This window comes from Castanea sativa, chromosome 8, assembly GCF_040712315.1.
Source record: "Castanea sativa cultivar Marrone di Chiusa Pesio chromosome 8, ASM4071231v1".
In the NCBI taxonomy this organism is placed as follows: domain Eukaryota; kingdom Viridiplantae; phylum Streptophyta; class Magnoliopsida; order Fagales; family Fagaceae; genus Castanea; species Castanea sativa.
This window is the reverse complement of record NC_134020.1, coordinates 27982935-28001686: the sequence shown is the minus strand read 5'-3', so window position 1 is coordinate 28001686 and position 18752 is coordinate 27982935. Positions and strand designations below refer to the sequence as shown.

The following is an 18752-nucleotide window of genomic DNA, read 5'->3' as shown; positions in this document are numbered from 1 at the left end:
CATGTATTGTAAAGCGAATGGATGTATTAACATTTTGGATAGGACTGGTAGAGAACAAAACACCAGAGTAATAAAATCCTTCTTTTGTTTATCAATATTATGTAAGGGATGTAGTAGGTTTGGGTCGGTTCAAAGATGTCCAATGAACTAATATGTTTATAGTAGTATTTTTTTTATACCAATTTATATCTGTAATTGATATTCCTATTTTTTAATTAAAAAAAAGAAGTGGCTATAAAATTTCTCATTATTTGATATGATCAATTTTTAAAATGAAAAATGAATCTTGAATTTGATTGGTCAAACAAATCCTGAATTGGGTCAAAATAATGTCACATGTATTGTTATGGTCAGAATATTAAATATAATACATCTTCTAACTTTTCTTAAACTCTTTTTCATTTTTCTTTTCTTTTTTTGGTGGTGGAAAATGTGAACATGTTTTGCTTAGCTTAGTCATGTGGGCTTTGAGAGTAGCACTTGGATTGCCCACATGCTAACATGTGAGCTGTTCAAGGGCGGTCATGGAGGTGGGAGAGGTGCACCTTATAAACGTGGACCTTTGTACTACACTCAATCAAAACAGGTCAAACTTTACTCTATGTATACTTACTATAATTTGGTCCTATATATGGTCCATTCTATTAACTTTTTACTTCAAAATTCTCTTTCAATAATTTTTTTTAAAAAAAAAATCAGACAAAGAAGAATCAGTCTTCACAGTCATTATTGGATGACTTAGGTCCATATGAAAAAAAATTATTGTTTATCGTAGACAATATTGTCAGAATGACGTTTGAATTTGGCCTCTATATTAGTGTATAATTAATAGTAATATACGAACACAAGTCATAATAAATGATTTTGTTTTTCAAACTGGGGATTTCTGGGTCTCTCTCGCTCCCTTTTGGTCATGTTGTCCATGATTTAAATTTTCAGCTTCCTGCTCTCTTTCCTTCCCCACATAAAAAAGGGCTCTAGGACAGTCAGCTGATGGACCTGGATCCACAGATAATACTTTTTAAGGGTTGGGTCCCTTGCTTTGATATAATTTTGGGCCCAAATAAGATCCATTAAGAGTGAAATAAACAATAGACATGATGAAAAAATAAAAATCTTCCTTTTTTTTTCTTTTTTTTTTTACTGAAGAATCTTCCATTTAAAAAGAGAGGAAAATGGGAAAAACAAAATTAAGAACCAAGAAACTACTGGTGCCAAGAGTTTTATATTTCAACTGGTTGGTTTCTCTTGCTATTTCCATCTGTTGGTCTAACTTATCTGAAAAGTGGTAGACTATTAGATTTTAAAAGCCCAGAAACTATCATGCTTGTCTGATTAAATCAATTTAAGTCATAACATTAAATAACTTATTTCAAAAGGAAAAAAATTACAGGTGAAATCACCAAAAGTGCAAAATAAGACTCGGTATTTGGAACAGGGTGATCATTTCACATTAATTCCTATCTGCGTTCTTCAAAGTATTCTTAGCAAAATCTATACACAGTAGAAAAAACTTTTACCTCATTCTTTTCTGGCAATTCCTGAATTCTGAACTTGATGGTTTTTTACTTTTTTCCATTGACAGAACTCCTAGCATATGATGGAAGTTAGGGGAAATTTAGCAAAAACCAAAACCTACAAACAAGAGAGAGAGAGAGAGAGAGAGAGAGAGAGAGAGAGAAAGAAGAAGAAGAAGATTGTCAATTTAAGCAATTTAATGAAAAATCAAGAGAGAGTGAGAGAGAAGGGTTTGGCTTACCTTCGATATTTTTTTAACTGGAAGTTTCATTTTGTTTTAAATACATAAAAGCAAGTGGTAATGGATTTTAATTTTTACCCTTTACTTAGTTAATGGATGATGTGACAATTTTTTATTAAAATAAAATAAAATTTCAATTAAAAAAGTACTGAAGATAAATCAAACTCGAGAAAAAATTAACATAAACTTTTACCTGCATATCCCCACGAGGATGGAAATTTTTTCTAACACAGTATGTACATGTTACAAACTTTGCAACATGTACATAATTGGTCAAAACCCCATAACTTGGTACATTGGAATTCCTGATATACCACTCATACTCTTGATGCAAGACAACCAAAATAATGTGAATGAAAAATAACCAACGGAGAAATAAGGGATAAAACTTAGGAGTAAACATCTAGGGTTGCTAGGAGTTAGCACCAAGCGTGTTTAAAGTCAACACTAGTTATAAAACTAAAAAATAAAAATGTATTACCAATCCCAAAGTTGTTTTACAGAATTGAGAATTGTGCTTAAATAGAGAATAACAAAATGCATAAAAAAGTCTTAATTATTGAATAACGTGACTTGGTAGATTTTGAATTCCAATTATTAGTAGGCTCCATATTAGCATGTCCCATCCATGAGATTGCAAGTTGGGCTATCTTCTTTCTGCTTCTAAGTCCCCAGGTATGTATAAATATTGGAAGCCGATATATTGTTTCTACATGCACTCCACTTGCTCCTTTATACTAAAGATCAATATTACATTCTAATTTCTCCAAAAAAAGAAATTACATTCTAATTTATAAAATGAGCCACCATATCTAACAAAAGGCCAAATGATAATTTGACGTGCATACTTGCCAAAAAGATGGTTTGAAATAAATAGAATCAATTTAACTATTTGTCTTTTCATTGAAGCTAAATTTTCAAAAAAGAAAATAAAAGAAACAAGAATGTAAAAGAAACACACATTTTAGATGAAAAAGAAATCATCTTCTTGCAGATGAAAACGAAACACACATTTTTTTTAAGAAAAATATCCATTACTCAGAGTACACACTTTCCAAAAATAAGGAAAAATGACTTCAAAACACGATTTTCCTTATTTTTTTGGGAGTTGGTGTACTATGAATGTTAAGGGATGTTTACCAAACATTTTCCTTTCTTAATTAAAGGACAATTTTTCTCAAGTGAATATTGATAAATTCTTGCTATAGAAAACATTGGAATCAACAACCATGTTGCGCAGTGACATCACAAAGGCATTGATGCACTTGGTAGTACTTTAAACTATCATAATATATTAAGCTTCAGTCTGTCTGGATAGTCTCCGTTATCTAGTAATCAGGAGGGTAAACCACAACATAAAAACCATTTTCATATCTTGGTCACCGTTCATCATTTTTCTTTTGAATTTTGCCAATATGAAACTTGTACAATCATTGTATCTAATTTCATTACCTGTCTGAGTGTTAGCAGTATTAGCATCACGTAAAGCTGAGGTGAATCAGTATCACATACCGTGTGGTGTTATATCAATAGCGAAGACAATGGCATCATGACAAAATTTGGTTCTGTAGAGAGCGCTTCCACCATTCTCATTGCACTTAGCATTCCATAAACCTTACCCGGTTACCCTCCCTCCCTTACCTCCTGAAAATATTCAAGAAGCAATAAAGAGAAGTACCAAATCAAGAAGAATGTAGAGGATTTATGTATTTCAACTTTAATGGCTTAGAGCATTCACAGTAAAACATTTATAAAATTTAGCTTTTAACAACTCAAAAAACCACTTTATCTATTTTAACAATCCACTTTATAATATACCCTACAATAAAGAATTTATTTTAACATTCAACACATTAAAATAATATAAAAAACATAATAAAATAATATATTCAATATAATAAACAACTACAACTTACACAAACAACCACCACAAACCACCAGAGCAAAGTCATAGCCACCATCACCGACACCCACAACCCAGCCACACCGACAACCCAACCACTCTAAAAACTCACGACACAACCACGACAGCAAGCGCCCAGCCACACCAACAAATGACCCATGACAGCAAGCGACCCACCCACCATACTAGCTACCCACTGCACTGATTGACCTACCCGCGGATTGGGATGGAAGCACGCGGCGGACTCCGGGCGGATTAGGTTCTTGATCGGTGTGGTGGGTTTGGTGGAGAGGGATAAGCAGAGAGAGATTGGAGGGAGAAAGGGCAGTGAATTGTGCATTTGAGAGTGAGACAAGGAGATAATGGAAACGTGTGGGAATAAAAAATAATTTTTTGTTATACCTTCTAGCAGTAGTGGGTTGCTAGAGATAGCAGCCCACTGTAACAGTTAGTCAAAAAAAAAAAAAATTTACCTTCTTTGCTGTAGTGTATATTTTTGATGTTTTGGTTGCTAAAATGACTATTTAGTCATTTTAGCAACCTTATTGTGAGTGCTCTTAGAGTTATAAATAAACCTCATATGATAAAATTTTTTTTTTATTTGATACGTTAATAGTTGTGGTAGAGGATTTGAACCTTAAATATTAGAAAGCTGTTAATTAAACTGCAAGTCTCTTAATCGAATACAACAACCTTAAAACCATGGTCTATTATCTACCAAATTCTTATGGTAAGGTCATGTACCAGAAACCAATTTAAGTTTGGATATGAGATTATCTCAAATAGGCAAATGAGTGAAGCTATATAGTACCCTAAAGGAAATAATGATAAACGAAAGGACAATCCATATATTGGGCGAAACTTTGGTCAGGTTCATTAATTATGTAAAACTGTTGTTTTTCAGTTAATAAATCCACCACAATAAGGCTAGAAGATCATAACCCCTAATCCTGGTGTCATGGAATATATAAATTCTATGAAAGTCAAATTGTATATATATATATATATATATATATATATATATATATATATATAGAGAGAGAGAGAGAGAGAGAGAGAGAGAGGTTACTGCAAACTCTATGACAAATTGATTATAATTTTTTTTTATCTTTTTAATGAACATTGTGTTGTAATATTTGGGGGGGGGGGGGGGGGGGGGGATTTAATTTTGTATTGATTTAAAGATGGTGGAAGTTGGAATTCAGAATTGCAAGTTAAAGGATTTCGCTCAAGTGAAATTGTGGTGTCAGGCTAAATTGGTTTTTGAAAAGCAATTACCCAAGTGTTTCACTGGACACTGAAGACATTGGCTTGAGAGATACTTTCAGAGTAGAGAAATTAGTTACAAACTTCTCTATAGTACCAACCCCTTACCTATCTATTTAAGCTTCATTTCCCACAAATTTTGTAACTTCAAAGAGTTAGAGAGCTGAGATAAACCCTAAGATTAAAACCCTATTTCTCTCTACCTTCTCCCTCTCCACATATAATGAAAGGAGATTAATAACATCACTTCCTTCACTACCTTCCAAGTTGTGAGAGTTGATTGGTGTTTAATTGGGAAATCATTGGACATGGTGGGTTGAAGATGCCATTGGAGCTCAATCATGGATTCAGATGCTATACTAGTAAAGAAAGGACTTGTGGAGTTGGTTACGAGTATGGATTTGGAGGGCTTGAGTACATAGATACCACTAGGCTTAGAGCATTTTGTGATTATTATATACTACAACTAACTATCTATTCTAGTGGATTGTTCCAGCGATAAGGTCATAGAGAGGTTTTTTTGCTTGGTTGTCAAGTTTTCTTCTATGACAACACGTGTGTTATGACTGTGTTATTGTGCTTTTCATTTAATTATGTGGATTGTACATTTTATTTTCTTATCCATGCTTAGCATATCATCCTTCCGAAGTTTAATTTTTCAATCACCTTAATTTGGTCTTAACCGCTAGATTAGCCTAAAATATCTTAGTTGTAATCTAAAATTTGGGATCTAAATATTAATCAACTTAGATTTGATTGTTCTCAATTGGTATCAAAGCTTGGTATACTGATTTTGTAGATTTATTTCCTAAGTTTGATTCATGACCCCAGTTGTGATTGAGCATTCTCAATCACTAAATGTTTCAATCCACACTTCGATAGTAACAATCATGCATATTAGAAGGTTTGCATGTGTGTGTTCCTCAAATCAATTGATGTCCATATTTGGATGTCCGTTGAGATAGTGTTAGGTTCTAAAGATTTAGGATTAAATGTTTAGAATCATATTTTGTATGTGTTTGCAAACTGAGAACAAAACATGTCTAATCTATGTATTAGACAATGCTCAAAGGTGTATGTTTCAACCTTTAAGTTCGAGCTGACTGCGGAAAAGAGGAGTCAGAATCTGTAAAGCTCAATCGATTAAGAATTAGAATTGATCAATCGAGAATCAGGCCCAATCAATCGAGAATCGCAGAAAAAGAAATTTCGCAAAATTTTAAATCAGGCCTAAGCCCGCAAAAACGTTTAGGGTTTCAATTTAACTTGTCCACATATAAAATGGAAATCCTAGCTATGTTTTTCAGACTTTTGGAAGACTTGTGTGTTACTTTTTATGAGATCTGAAAGGTTTTGTACCTTCTAATTACATAAGCGTCTACCAGAGCAAGATCTACAATCAAGCGGTGGTAGAACTTAGTTGCTGCTACAAAAATCAACATCTCCTAATAATCTAAAACCTTTGAGTGGGATTTCAAAGTCACAAGTGTGGGTGCTTGTGTTGTTGTAAATCTAAGAAGAAAAGGAGCTTGTGGATTCAGAACTTGCATGTGATCGTGTTAGTAAGTTAATACTTGAGGTAGTAATAGATTTAAAGCTAAATTTGATTATAAAAACTTGGATTCTCTTATAGTGGATTTGTTTTACCTTGAGAATAGTTAGGTCGAATCCTCTTCAAGTTTTTACCTTGAAACGGTTTGTTTTATTAGTTTCCTGAATCATCATATCGAGATGTTATTTACTTTTTTGCTATTATGCATGATATGATATATATGCTTGTTTAACTTATATCTAAATAATTAATCTAAGTAATCACTTGGCTAATATATTAAGTTAAACAATCTGATTTAAGATGTCTGAATAGAACAAACAGAAAGGTTGGAAGAAGCCGGATTAGCCCATGATTGAATGGATAAGGATATCCTCAGATGAATTTTGCAGGATTCCTTGTGTAGAAACACCCAAGGAAGCATGGAACATACTTGAGTTTGGTATTTCCCACCTTTGATTGAGTAAATGGTGGGTCATGAGAAGATGATGGAGAATAGTCGTTGGATCAGGAACTGGTGCATGAGTTATGTGAGGTGAGGGTCCTTTGAAATGGTGGCAAGAGAGGTGGAGTGAAAAGCTCGGCTAGGTTAAATGTGGAATGAGGAAGTTGACTCTCAGTTGAAGGCATGAAGGACGAAGACTCGGAATATGAATAAGGAATGAGAGTGTGTTGGCTAGACTCTTAACTTTTTGATTGGGGTCTAAATAATCTGGAGTGATAAAAAAAAATAAAGGAAACCTACACTAATATTTAGCAATGTGACAACAACTAAATATACTTCCACAATTTGTTTTGGCTGAAAATTAATTTATTTTTCATACTAGCTAATCTGTAACTGGGATGTTCAAGGTGTTGATGCCAAACTTCATCACTCACCATTTGTTATCTATTAGAGTAAAATGCTTCACCATGTTGTGAGTTCAGTTCAGTTCATACAAGGCTTGAGATCTATTTCTTCAGGAAATTAATCACTTTCTTTGTCACCTTGTTCTTTATCACAAAACCATTTGAGAATTCAACATTATATGGGAATTGACATGTATAGTGACTAATTGATAATAAATTCTTCTAAATTATCGAAACCACAAGAACATCTTTGAGTTTTGACTCTTTAATTAGTTCCTATACTTTTAAGTTTACATCCCCAAATATGTGTAATGTCTAAGATTTCATCATTTCCCACCATTATTTTATCAAAACAAGAATAAGGAATGCTAGATTCTAGCTTACCATTATTGAAGCCATATGTGGTGAAGCTGCAGAATTAGGACATGCACCAAACTGGTCCAAACATCATTCTATCTGTCTGTGATTGAGTGAGCTGTTAAAGCTTTTGTCCTTTGGCTGAAAGTGTTTAGTCCACCAAATAATTCAAGTACTTCTTCTGATATGATACCGGCAATCCAACCGTGGAGTAGGCGATTTTACCTTGTCCATAATGCAAAGTCATTATTTTCAACAAAATGTTTCTCGTATGCAGCGTTAGCAGATTAAGGTAGTCACAAATCTTTTGGGCATTAGAAATCTTCCATAAAGAAAGCCAAGCATATCTCCTGCTTTCAATTAAACCCATATGATTTGTGTCTTCTTAGGTTAAGGATTTATTTTTTTGATAATAGGTTAAGGGTTTATGGGTAAAGTTAAAAATGTGCAAGTAAGGCCATGATGGCTCTCATATCATAAAGTGATTCTAAATGAAGAAATTTTAGAAAAATGACCACCTGGTCTTTGTATTGTTCATATAATTAGTAATTGCTTTTGTATTTAATGTGCTTACCTAGTAATACAACATATGAAGAGAATTTTATCTACAAAAATCAACATCTAAATACAATATATATACTACACAAAATATTCTGCTTAGATCATTATCTTGTGAGTTATCCGTAAAGGATATAATATGTGGTGACCATTTATAAAATCTAATAAAATATGATTAAACTTCTTTCAAAGTAATGATTTTTTAAATTAAATTTTGGGTACATTTGATATATCAAGTGAGGTTTAAGAAATAATAAATTCTACTTATTAAGATACGACAATCTATTGAGAGCTAGCTTAAGTTGTTGGAACTTTACCCAACTATATATTCTCTAACGTCATCCTTCACTAATTCATTATCTATTTTTGCAAGCCATCCTCAATTATTGATCTACTTCCATACATTCTCCATTGCACCAAAAATCACTTTAGAAGGACTCGCTTATGTTAATTACAAACTAAATTGATTCAAAACTATTTATATGATTTTCTTTTGGTAGACTATATACGTTGCATTAATAGATTATAGTAAGACAGTTAGTGGCCTCTTTATTAAGTGAAATCTCTAACTCCTTAACTCCTCCAAATTGATGAGAAAAAAAAGAGAGGAAGATCGACATAGCAAGACATAATATGAACTACTTCATCCTAGTAGTAATTAAGGCCTCTAACTCTGTTTGTATCATCCTCGTAGGAAGGCCTAAGTCTTTCCAAAACAAAACATGGAGAAAAAAGCAACCGAATATCAGACAAGCAAAAGAACTACAAAATTTACCTCCAAAATTTATAATTTTATGACAGAAAAAGGAGAATTTTGAGTTTTCCGTTGTAAGAACCAAAGTTATTCAATCAGCTTATTCTAGGAAGAATATCAAATTCATGTTATAGCGCCAACGTAGGAAAAACTATTAACACAGACTCGTTTTAACCAGAAACAACCCCCCCCCCCTCCCCCCAACAAAAAAAAAATCGAAGAATTTTTTTAAAAAAATCCCAGCTCTGATTACTATTGCTGTTTAGCTTGTAATTGTAAAAACTAAAAACTGAGTAGCAACACCAGAGTAGTAAAAACAAAAGTTGCAACATGGAATTGACAAAAAGTATGATTAATGCCAAATAAGAAAGTTTTCACTTTTCAGTGCTAAAAATGAAAAAAGAACAAAATAGTTACTATTACCTTCAAACTTTGTGGTCGGCCTAATCCTTTCACATATACTAACTCCCACCAGGTCATCACCTTGATCAAAACTGAGAAATCTGTCTCTTAGAAATCCAAAAGTGGAGAATAGGTATAGCCACATACTTGCTGATGCAGCATCATCAAGATTCCCACATGAGAAAGAAACCTTTCCAGTAAGAGACCACTTGTACCAGCTAGCTAGCTATCCCACTCAATGAGGCCCTTAAAGTCTGTGAATCTTAATGATGCTGCACCCGCCAATACTGACTGTTGATCTTCCCATGCAGGTGAAAAAGTACAAACCCTAACCCTTAAAAGACCACCCCATAAGGTAAAAGTAAAGAAAGGACTAGCTAGACGACTATTAAGTAGCAACAACTATAAAAAAGCAAAAAATCCACAACCCAATTAATCATTATGCAACTATATACACAAGCAATACCCACCTGACTAAAAAAAGTAAAAACCACAAGGGTATACTTTCATTAAATACACATAATAAGAAATGAAAATTGAGATTTGGATCAACAAAACCTATCAAAGATAGAGAAAGTTATTGCATATGAGGTTTGAGAAAGGAGAAAGAGGGTATGTATATATAAAGAAACAGTTTAGTTTAGTGGCTAACCACTATAAGCTGAGTATATATAAGAGAATAAAGATCCAGAGGAATACAGGCCCATCCCACTGATACAGATGTAGAAAATTGAGATAGATATATATAAGAGACTATAGTAACATTTAGCAAAAGTAAGAAACATGACAAAATTGTGGTGTAATGCTGGCGTTTGGGAATATTTTATACACAAAGCCGGCCCTCGGGGTTGTAACAAGCACTTCACATGGAAGGAATTGACAGCGGCTGGCCAGATACCAAAAACTCTGTACAAAAACAGTTTCGACTTGGACTTTTGCATTATTAGCATCATGTTCAACTGCGTCACGTCTACTCATTTAAACTCAATGTTACTAATAGTAAGGGGCGGCTTTATGCATTAAGAGCTTAAGGCGAAAAATAAAATGAAACATTTTATATATTTAAAAATAATAATTTAAATATTGTTTAAATTTTATAATCTTATTAAATGTAAAATTACTAATTAATATGAACCACCTGTAATTTTTTTTTTTTGAGAATGTCTATAGACGCAAAAAAATTGACAAAATATTTCACATCTGTTGATGTGACAGATTAATAATGTTAAGTTAAAAAGTGACATTAGTGGTGGATCTAGATGAGAATTAGTAAAAATTTGTCAACTCAATTGTTGTGAAAAAATCTTGTGAAATTTTTTGTGTATTGCTTTTTTTTTTTTAGGAGTGCTAAATTCATAATATTTTCACAACAAATTCTAGGTATTAAGTTGGTACTAGTTTTAATTTGAACCCACCAATGAAATTATTTTTTTAACCACCAATAACAACTAGTAACATCCTACTACTTAGAATTTATTGTGAAAGTAATGTGAAAAATATTGTGAACGTAGAATTCTTTTTCGTAAAAAATTACTATTTTATCTATTGGCTAATATTTGAGCTTAATTAATAATATTAAAATGAAAGAAATAACTCTATCGGTTAAAATTAGGGGGCCTTTTTTTTACCCGAGGCCTTAAGTGATTGCTTCTCTTGCTTATATGTTAGAGCCGGCTATGGTAATAGTATTAGCTTAGAAAAATGTATGTAAAAGACATATGGGTAATTATTCTTTCTCGTATCAACAGTAGTACTCTCATTATGAGTCTATGACATTCATCGTTCATGCGTGAAAAAAAAGAGTACTACATCATTATACTTTTATGCGGAATAATTTTCCAAGATAGCAATGTTTTATAAAAAACTTTATTAGTTGAATTTAAGGGGACATAGCTATTATTTGACTTTGGAGAGCAATGGCCCCCAAATTTTGTTTAAAATAATACTAAAACATATTATTAATTTTAGCAATTTGGTTCAATAAACTTACACTTGCCCCCTCAACAATAATATTAATCCCCTTAAAGGCCATAAAAAAATTATAGATTTAAAATCTAAAACAAAATTAACAAGTAGTAAACCCAACAACAAAAATTATCAATAGCAAAACAAAAATAAAATCTAATCAACCAATTTTACACACAAAATAAACAAACCAATTCCCTTTAAAAAAATTTAAACAAAATAATTTTCCACTTACTACCTAGTAGTAAACATACTCATCAAAGACGCACAAGTTCCCTCTTCATAAATTATTGCATTGTAATGTAATAAGATACAATTAATTTGTATCTTTGTTGACAACTAACTCCAAGTCATGGCTTCATTGCTAGTTGAATTAACTAGAACCCACCAAGAGATGCTAATATTGTGTTTGTGTGTGTGTGTGTGTGTGTGTATGTGTGTGTGTGTGTGTGTCTCTCTCTCTCTCTCTCTCTCTCTCTCTCTATATATATATATATATATATATATATATATATATATATATACTTAGATTATAAAAAAAATCTTCTTTTCAATTAAATGATATCTTAATATGTTATGCAGTGTTAATATATCAATCAAAGATGCTTGCCTCTAGATAGGTATATAAACAGTTCAACTCAGCTTGAGAAAATGCTTGTTTATATTCTTTTTTTTTTTTTTTTAGAAAACAAGTCAAGTTCAAGCCTTAAGTTTAGGCTCGATTATTAAAGAGTCAAGTTTAAACATAAAATTGTGCTCGTGAACAAACTCATGAACATGTATATAATATTATATTTTTATATGTATACTTGTCAAAAAATATATCTATATAGACTTGAAATTAGATTGTATAAGTTTGTCAATAGTTTCTTTTTCTTTTTCTTTTTTTGATAGGTAATAGAAGATATATTTCATAAAAAGGGCATCATGTTCATATAATATTAAATTATTATTTGTATGTTATTGATGATATAGACAGTTTATCCAGAGGAGAATTTCATGGAATTATGAAGAGGTCAAATATTTTAGTCATGGTTTCACAATATATAAGAAAACAATAAGTTAATCAAATAGTTTGTAAACAAGCTTGAGCTTACTCGATAAGAAAATAAGTCAAACTTGAACATAAAATCTTAGTTAATGAGCTCGAGCTTGGCTTGTATTCCAAAAAAAAAAAAGATTAAATGAACAAACTTGAACTTTTAATACTTGACTAGCTTACTACTGTGTGGGCCAAAAATCAATTGATAATGGGCCCACAATCTATTTGTATTGTCAGTTTTTGGGTTTCCTACTATGGGTGGCACTATGATTTGCGACCCAAATACTCTCCTTCTTTGTACAAACCCTTCCTCATGTTGTCACTCTCCTCTCTTAATCTGATTATTCTTCAGTTCTCACTCTCTCTCTTCAAAATTGGCAACCCTAGTTCCTCATTCTTTTCTCCTATTGATAGCTTGAGACAAGTGGAAATGTTATGATTACTCTTAACTATTAGTGGAGATGGGGGTCCAATTCCATCGCTTCAAAGTGGTCTTAGTGGGGGTTCCGTTGGGGACTGTGGCAATGGCATTGGAACTGGTTCCTGCTTCCAAAAAGTTGTTCGACGGCGATATTCCATAAGGTAATATTGAACTGCTGAGACCTTGTATCCCGAGAAGAAGCATCCTTGGGAGGGGGGGTTTACCAGTTGTCGAGGTATGTTCGAACCAAGGACATCAGGTGTTGTTATTCAAAGTGAGGGCCCATGGCCCAATAGGCCTGAGGCCTTGTCTCGTACGTTATCACAAAACTGGAGTTCAAGGCCCAATGGGCTCAGGGCCTCTCCCCGTACAATAGCCCCCTCTTGATTCGTGCCAGATCACTAGGAACGAATCAAGGATAATCTAAGTGGCGTTGACGATCCCCCGAGAATCCCGAGCATCATTTGTTGTGTAGACAGGATGATTATCAAAGCCTTCTTAAAGGTAGTGTTGCACCAAGCTGTCACGTCAGTAATTATAACCCGGCGGTTCGATAATCGTCTGACAGTTCGTGTACCATGCCCGCACATGTTGGGGGGGTGGGGTTACCAAAAAGGGTTAGGAGGGATTTTTCCCGCCTTCTGCCTCATTAAATGCATTACCCTCTATATATAGCTTCTCCTGACTTCCCATTTCACTTTTTTACATCCCCTCTTCTTCAGCTCCCTCATCGTCGAGCATGTTTCTCTCGTGTACACATTCTCCAGCCCAGAACATCGTTCCCTAGAGCCTACAATAAGTTCATCTTTCTTTTTTACTCTATCTTCTTTCTTTTGGTCTACCCTTGATTTCGAGTTTAGGAATGAGCTATTCTCACCTCCTCTCTTCTGAAGCGTCCTTGGCTAGCTTTAAAGCAGCCTTTAATGTTCTTGGAGATGTTGATATCGCTTACTTTCACGAGGGTGATATCGACCTCCATAGGCGTTCTGACTTAAGCACAGTATTTTTCCCCTTAATGGCTATTCTTGAGGGTGGCGTTAGGTTCCCCGTGGACTCTCTCATTATAAGTACCCTTAGATTTTACAGCTTGTGTCCCAACCAACTCCCCTCCAATTTTTACCAAGTGGTGAGTTGTGTTAGTAGGTTAAACCAAATATTTAGTCTTCAATTAAACCACCATGATATTAACTTCATGTACTGTCTATGCGGAAAAGTTAAGACCGATTACTACCTAAAAACTAGGGATATGCGAGTACGGCTGATATCATGCCTTCCCGATTCCAACAGGAACTTGGAGGGAGAATTCGTTTGGGTGAGCGGCAACTAGCTTGCCGATGAGCTTATTTGTCCATTTTCGCCGTGTAGTGTTGAACGGTACAGAGAACCTTTGTTCACTTTAAATTCAAATCTTTTACTTAGCTATTTACGTGTATGCTAACTGGTCTGTTTGTCGATTTGTTATAGAATTAGGAAGATTTCAACCAGATCTCAGAGTCATGCAAGTGAGAGATCTTAACTTCGTACTTAGGTCAGAAATTTTTGTACACAAGGACAGACAACTCTGAGCATCCCATTTGATACTCGGTGTCAATCTGGTGTATACTACCTGGTAATCGTTTAGTCAGACGTTGTTGGTAGACAGCCCACTTCTCTCATATATAGACGTTCGGCACGCAAACTTCCTCCCGCCTACGCTCACCACTGGTGAAGCTCGGGACCTTGGCCCCTATTACACTACCACGGAGGATCTTGCACCAGTGAGGGATGAATCTGCCGAACGTGCGTCTCTAAGCTGCAAAGTCCACGTAGCTATTAAGCAGTCTGAAGCTCAAGTCCTAGCAGCAAAGCCAGGAATAACTGAAGCCGACCTAGACACAAAGATGGTTACTAGGAAAAAAATAACAACTGATTGGTTCTTGTCCGACACTCATCCCACGACTCAGCCTCAGCCTCAAGAAAAAGACCGTACCCCTCCTCCCCCTGTTGGCCGTGGCAAAAAGAGATAGCGTGTTGCCAATCAACCACCTATGGATCCAAGCGGCGCTTTAACGAAGACCTCTTCTCAGGGCAGGATCACAATCCGAGAGCTGAAGGGTGCTTCCCGGCCGACTCCTCAAGTCAGCCAAGTTGGCACTGGTGTAGCATCTTCATCCTGGCCCGAGGTGGGTTGGCAGCCTACCTTCCAACTCGGTGACGGGATTCTGCCAGCATCTGCCAGCTTAAGGACTTGGGCCCAAGGTCATGGGGGGTAGGTGGCCCAGATTCTAGTGCATGGCCTTCTGGTGCCCAAGGATGTTCATTTCTTTATGGAGGGGGTCGAAGAGTCGCTGACCAGACGGTTACAATGGCACACTATAGTTGTAACTCTCTCACCTTCACATTTATTTTGTCGTGTGTGTATTCCTTTTGCTTCCATACTAATCACTATTACAATATCAGGTTGCATAGCTTACTCACATTCTTGATAAGAGGTTGAAAGAGCTTGCCAAGGATGCCGAATGGGAGAAAGCCCTCAAGGATGTTACGGCCACCATGGTAAAGGAAAAGGGTTAGGTTGCTGAGGCTGCTGAAGAGAGGGCTCAAACCTCTAATAAGGCTCGGGAGGTGGCAGAAAAGAAGTTGGCCGAGTTGGAGGCCAAGCTTGGGAGCGTGGAACTTAAACTGGCGAAGGCAGAAAGCTTAAACCTGGCCAATGCTAACAAAATAGCTGACCTAATAGCAGCCCTCAAAGCTTGTGAGGACAAGTGGTCTAATGAAGGTTTTGCAGATGCTAAGAAGCCCGGTCTCATGGGTTCGGAGAGGGGTGGCTGGTAGCCCTTCATAGTCAAGTTGCTACCGATGACGGGGAGGATACTCCCAACATGAGGGAGCTGGTGCGAGCGATTGATACTCACGGGGAAAGTATTGAACTCGAAGTTACTAGCAATCTCAATGTTGCAAAAGACGCGCCAGTGTAGCAACCACCCACCAATCAGCCAACCGAGGATATCTCAAGACAGCAAGCCGATGATGTAGTTCATGTCCCATCCACCAATCCTACAATTTGATGCATTTTTAGCTTTTGTTTTCTGCTCTTGTTTTAGTTTCTACTTTTATTTGTTTGGATTGCCTAGGGTCACTGGGTTGTGGTGACAAAACAATGATTTGATTTGATTTTCTGTATGCTTTTATCAATCATCTAGACATGGTTAATGAACACTTGGTTCAATCTTATTTATGAACATTTATCGAACAGTTACCAAGTTATTCTTTCGGCCGTGTTCAGCTTGGTTGTTTTTGTTTCTGTATTTATACATGATTCTGGTGTCCGGGTAGCCTAGCCATCGTTTTTCACAAGGAGAGATTATACTCGTGTGTATATACTGACCATGGTCGGTATGATGAGGTTGCCTATTTTTAGAAAGAATTGGCTCCTCGACAATAAAAGCCGAATTCGACGTATGTCAACTTATCTAGGAAAGTTTAACGTTGGTAAATATCTTTGTCCATGATTTAGATTGAATCCAAGAGATCAGGTTCAGCAGTCTGACTAATTCGAGGGAGACTTCATGCGTTCGGTGATCAGAACAGAACTTGGAACGGGTTCTTGTTAGATAACATTCGTCCTGCTTTGGTGATGAGGATCGGGCCAGGGATAGGTTTCCATCCTTGATAATTTGTTGTAAAGTTTCCATATGCTTGGCGATTTAGGATCAAACTAGGGAGTAGGTCTCTGTCCTTAGGATAGTTTGTCATAAGGTTTCTATCTGCTTAGTGATTTAGGATCGAACAGAAAAGCAGGTTTCTGTCCTTAGTATATTTTGACGTAAGGCTTCCACCTACTCGGTGATTAGGATCGAACAGAGAAGCATGTTTCTATCCTTAGGATATTTTGACGTAAGGTTTCCACCTGCTTGGTGATCAAGATTGAACAGAGAAGCAGATTTCTGTCCTTAGGATATTTTGACGTAAGGCTTCCACCTGCTTGGTGATCAAGATTGAACCGAGAAGCAAGTTTATGTCCTTAGGATATTTTGACGTAAGGTTTCCACCTACTCGATGATTAGGATTGAACCGAGAAGCAGGTTTCTATCCTTAGGATATTTTGACGTAAGGTTTCCACCTGCTTGGTGATCAAGATTGAACCGAGAACCAGGTTTTCTGTCCTTAGGATAATTGGCCTCTAATCCCCTCGCGTTTGTTGACCGGGTTAATGAATTAACAAACGACGGTATTATATGTACAGATACACCAACTGGATAAACATCGTCTTCTTATTAATTAATAATGTGCACATACAACATCATACTAAGTTAGTGGTAAAATTTGTTCAGATTGTGGGCATTACATGGCAAGGGAAGTGGTTGTTCGTCTAAGTTCTCCAAATAGTATGCCCCCACGCCAGCAATGGCGATCACTCTGTAAGGTCCCTCCCAGGTCGGGACTAACTTTCTCGCATTGGTGTCTCGCATATTTCCTACCACTTTCCACAGTACTAAGTCTCCAGCACCGAATCCCCTTGACTTTATGCCCTGGTTGTAACGATGGGCAAGCTTTTGTGTTGATACTCGACCAGACGTATTGTCGCTGATTCTCGACATTCCTCTAACAAATCTAACTGCCTTGCCATCAATTCGCCATTATGGGTGGGAGTAAACCCCATAACCCATGCACTGCAGAGATTCACCTCAGTCAAAATGACGACCTTCGCTCCATATGTTAGGGAAAAAGGATTTTCTCCTGTGGACCTTTTGGGGGTTGTGCGGTATACCCACAAAATGCTTAGAAGCTCCTCGGCCCATTCACCCTTTGCACCCTCCAATCTTTTCTTTAACCCGCTCACGATCACCTTGTTGATGGCTTCGGCTTGGCCATTGCTCTGCGGATAGGCTGAGGTGGAATATCTATTTTTGATACCGAGATCGCTGCAAAACTTGCGGAAGGCTCTACTTTCGAACTGCAAACCGTTGTCAAACACAAAGGACTCTGGAACTCCAAACCTTGTAACTATGTTTTTCCACACAAATTTTTTTACATTTACATTCCGGATATTTTCCAATGCCTTGGCCTCCATCCACTTGGTGAAGTAGTCCACAACCACTAGAACGAACCTACGATTGCCCGTGGCCCTAGGAAACGGACTGACAATGTCTAGCCCCCACTGTACAAAGGGCCAAGGACTGACGACGGGATTCAGGGATCCTGTTGGTTGGCAGATCAATGGGGCGTGCTTTTGGCATTGTTCATACTTCCGAACGTATTTGGCAGCGTCCCTTTACATTTGTGGCCACCAAAATCCGTAGGCCATCGCTTGTTGTGCCAATGTGCGTCACCCGACGTGGCTACCGCACACCCCTTCATGGAGTTCCGTCAAAAGTTCGCTGACTCTCTCAAGGCGCAAGCATAAAAGATATGGCCCTCCAAAAGACCTTTGCTATAGCTTCCGGTCTGCCGACAACCAATACCGAGTGGCTACCTAGTGCATTGTTCATACTTCCGAACGTATTTGGCAGCGTCCCTTTACATTTGTGGCCACCAAAATCCATAGGCCATCGCTTGTTGTGCCAATGTGCGTCACCCGACGTGGCTACCGCACACCCCCTCATGGAGTTCCGTCAAAAGTTCGCTGACTCTCTCAAGGCGCAAGCATAAAAGATATGGCCCTCCAAAAGACCTTTGGTATAGCTTCCGGTCTGCCGACAACCAATACCGAGTGGCTACCTAGCGTACCCTACCAGCTTCCTTTTCATCGTCTGGCACCCGATCTTCAGCCAAAAAATCAATGATTAGGTCAATCCAACATGATTCGGATAATGCTGCCACTGAAACGCCAACTGTCGTGTTAATGCTTGGTTCTACAATGAGCTCTACTTTCATTAGCCAAGGTACCTCCTTAGTTATTGATGACGCCAGGGTGGCTAAAGAGTTTGCATGTTGATTCTACCCCT

General features: G+C 36.6%; 1 long non-coding RNA gene across 2 annotated transcripts; it reads right to left on the bottom strand.

The window, feature by feature from the left end:
• Window positions 1–431: 431 nt before the first annotated feature.
• On the bottom strand, window positions 432–10097 carry LOC142605597 (uncharacterized). Of its 2 annotated transcripts, XR_012839090.1 has the most exons (4): window positions 9419–10097; window positions 7711–7908; window positions 1521–3403; window positions 433–999 (listed from the first exon to the last, which is right to left on the bottom strand). It is a non-coding gene; the product is annotated as an uncharacterized LOC142605597 (long non-coding RNA). The 2 variants fall into 2 exon arrangements; XR_012839089.1 differs by lacking the exon at window positions 9419–10097 and having other exon boundaries at window positions 432–999; window positions 7711–9181.
• Between the last annotated feature and the right edge of the window lie 8655 nt (window positions 10098–18752).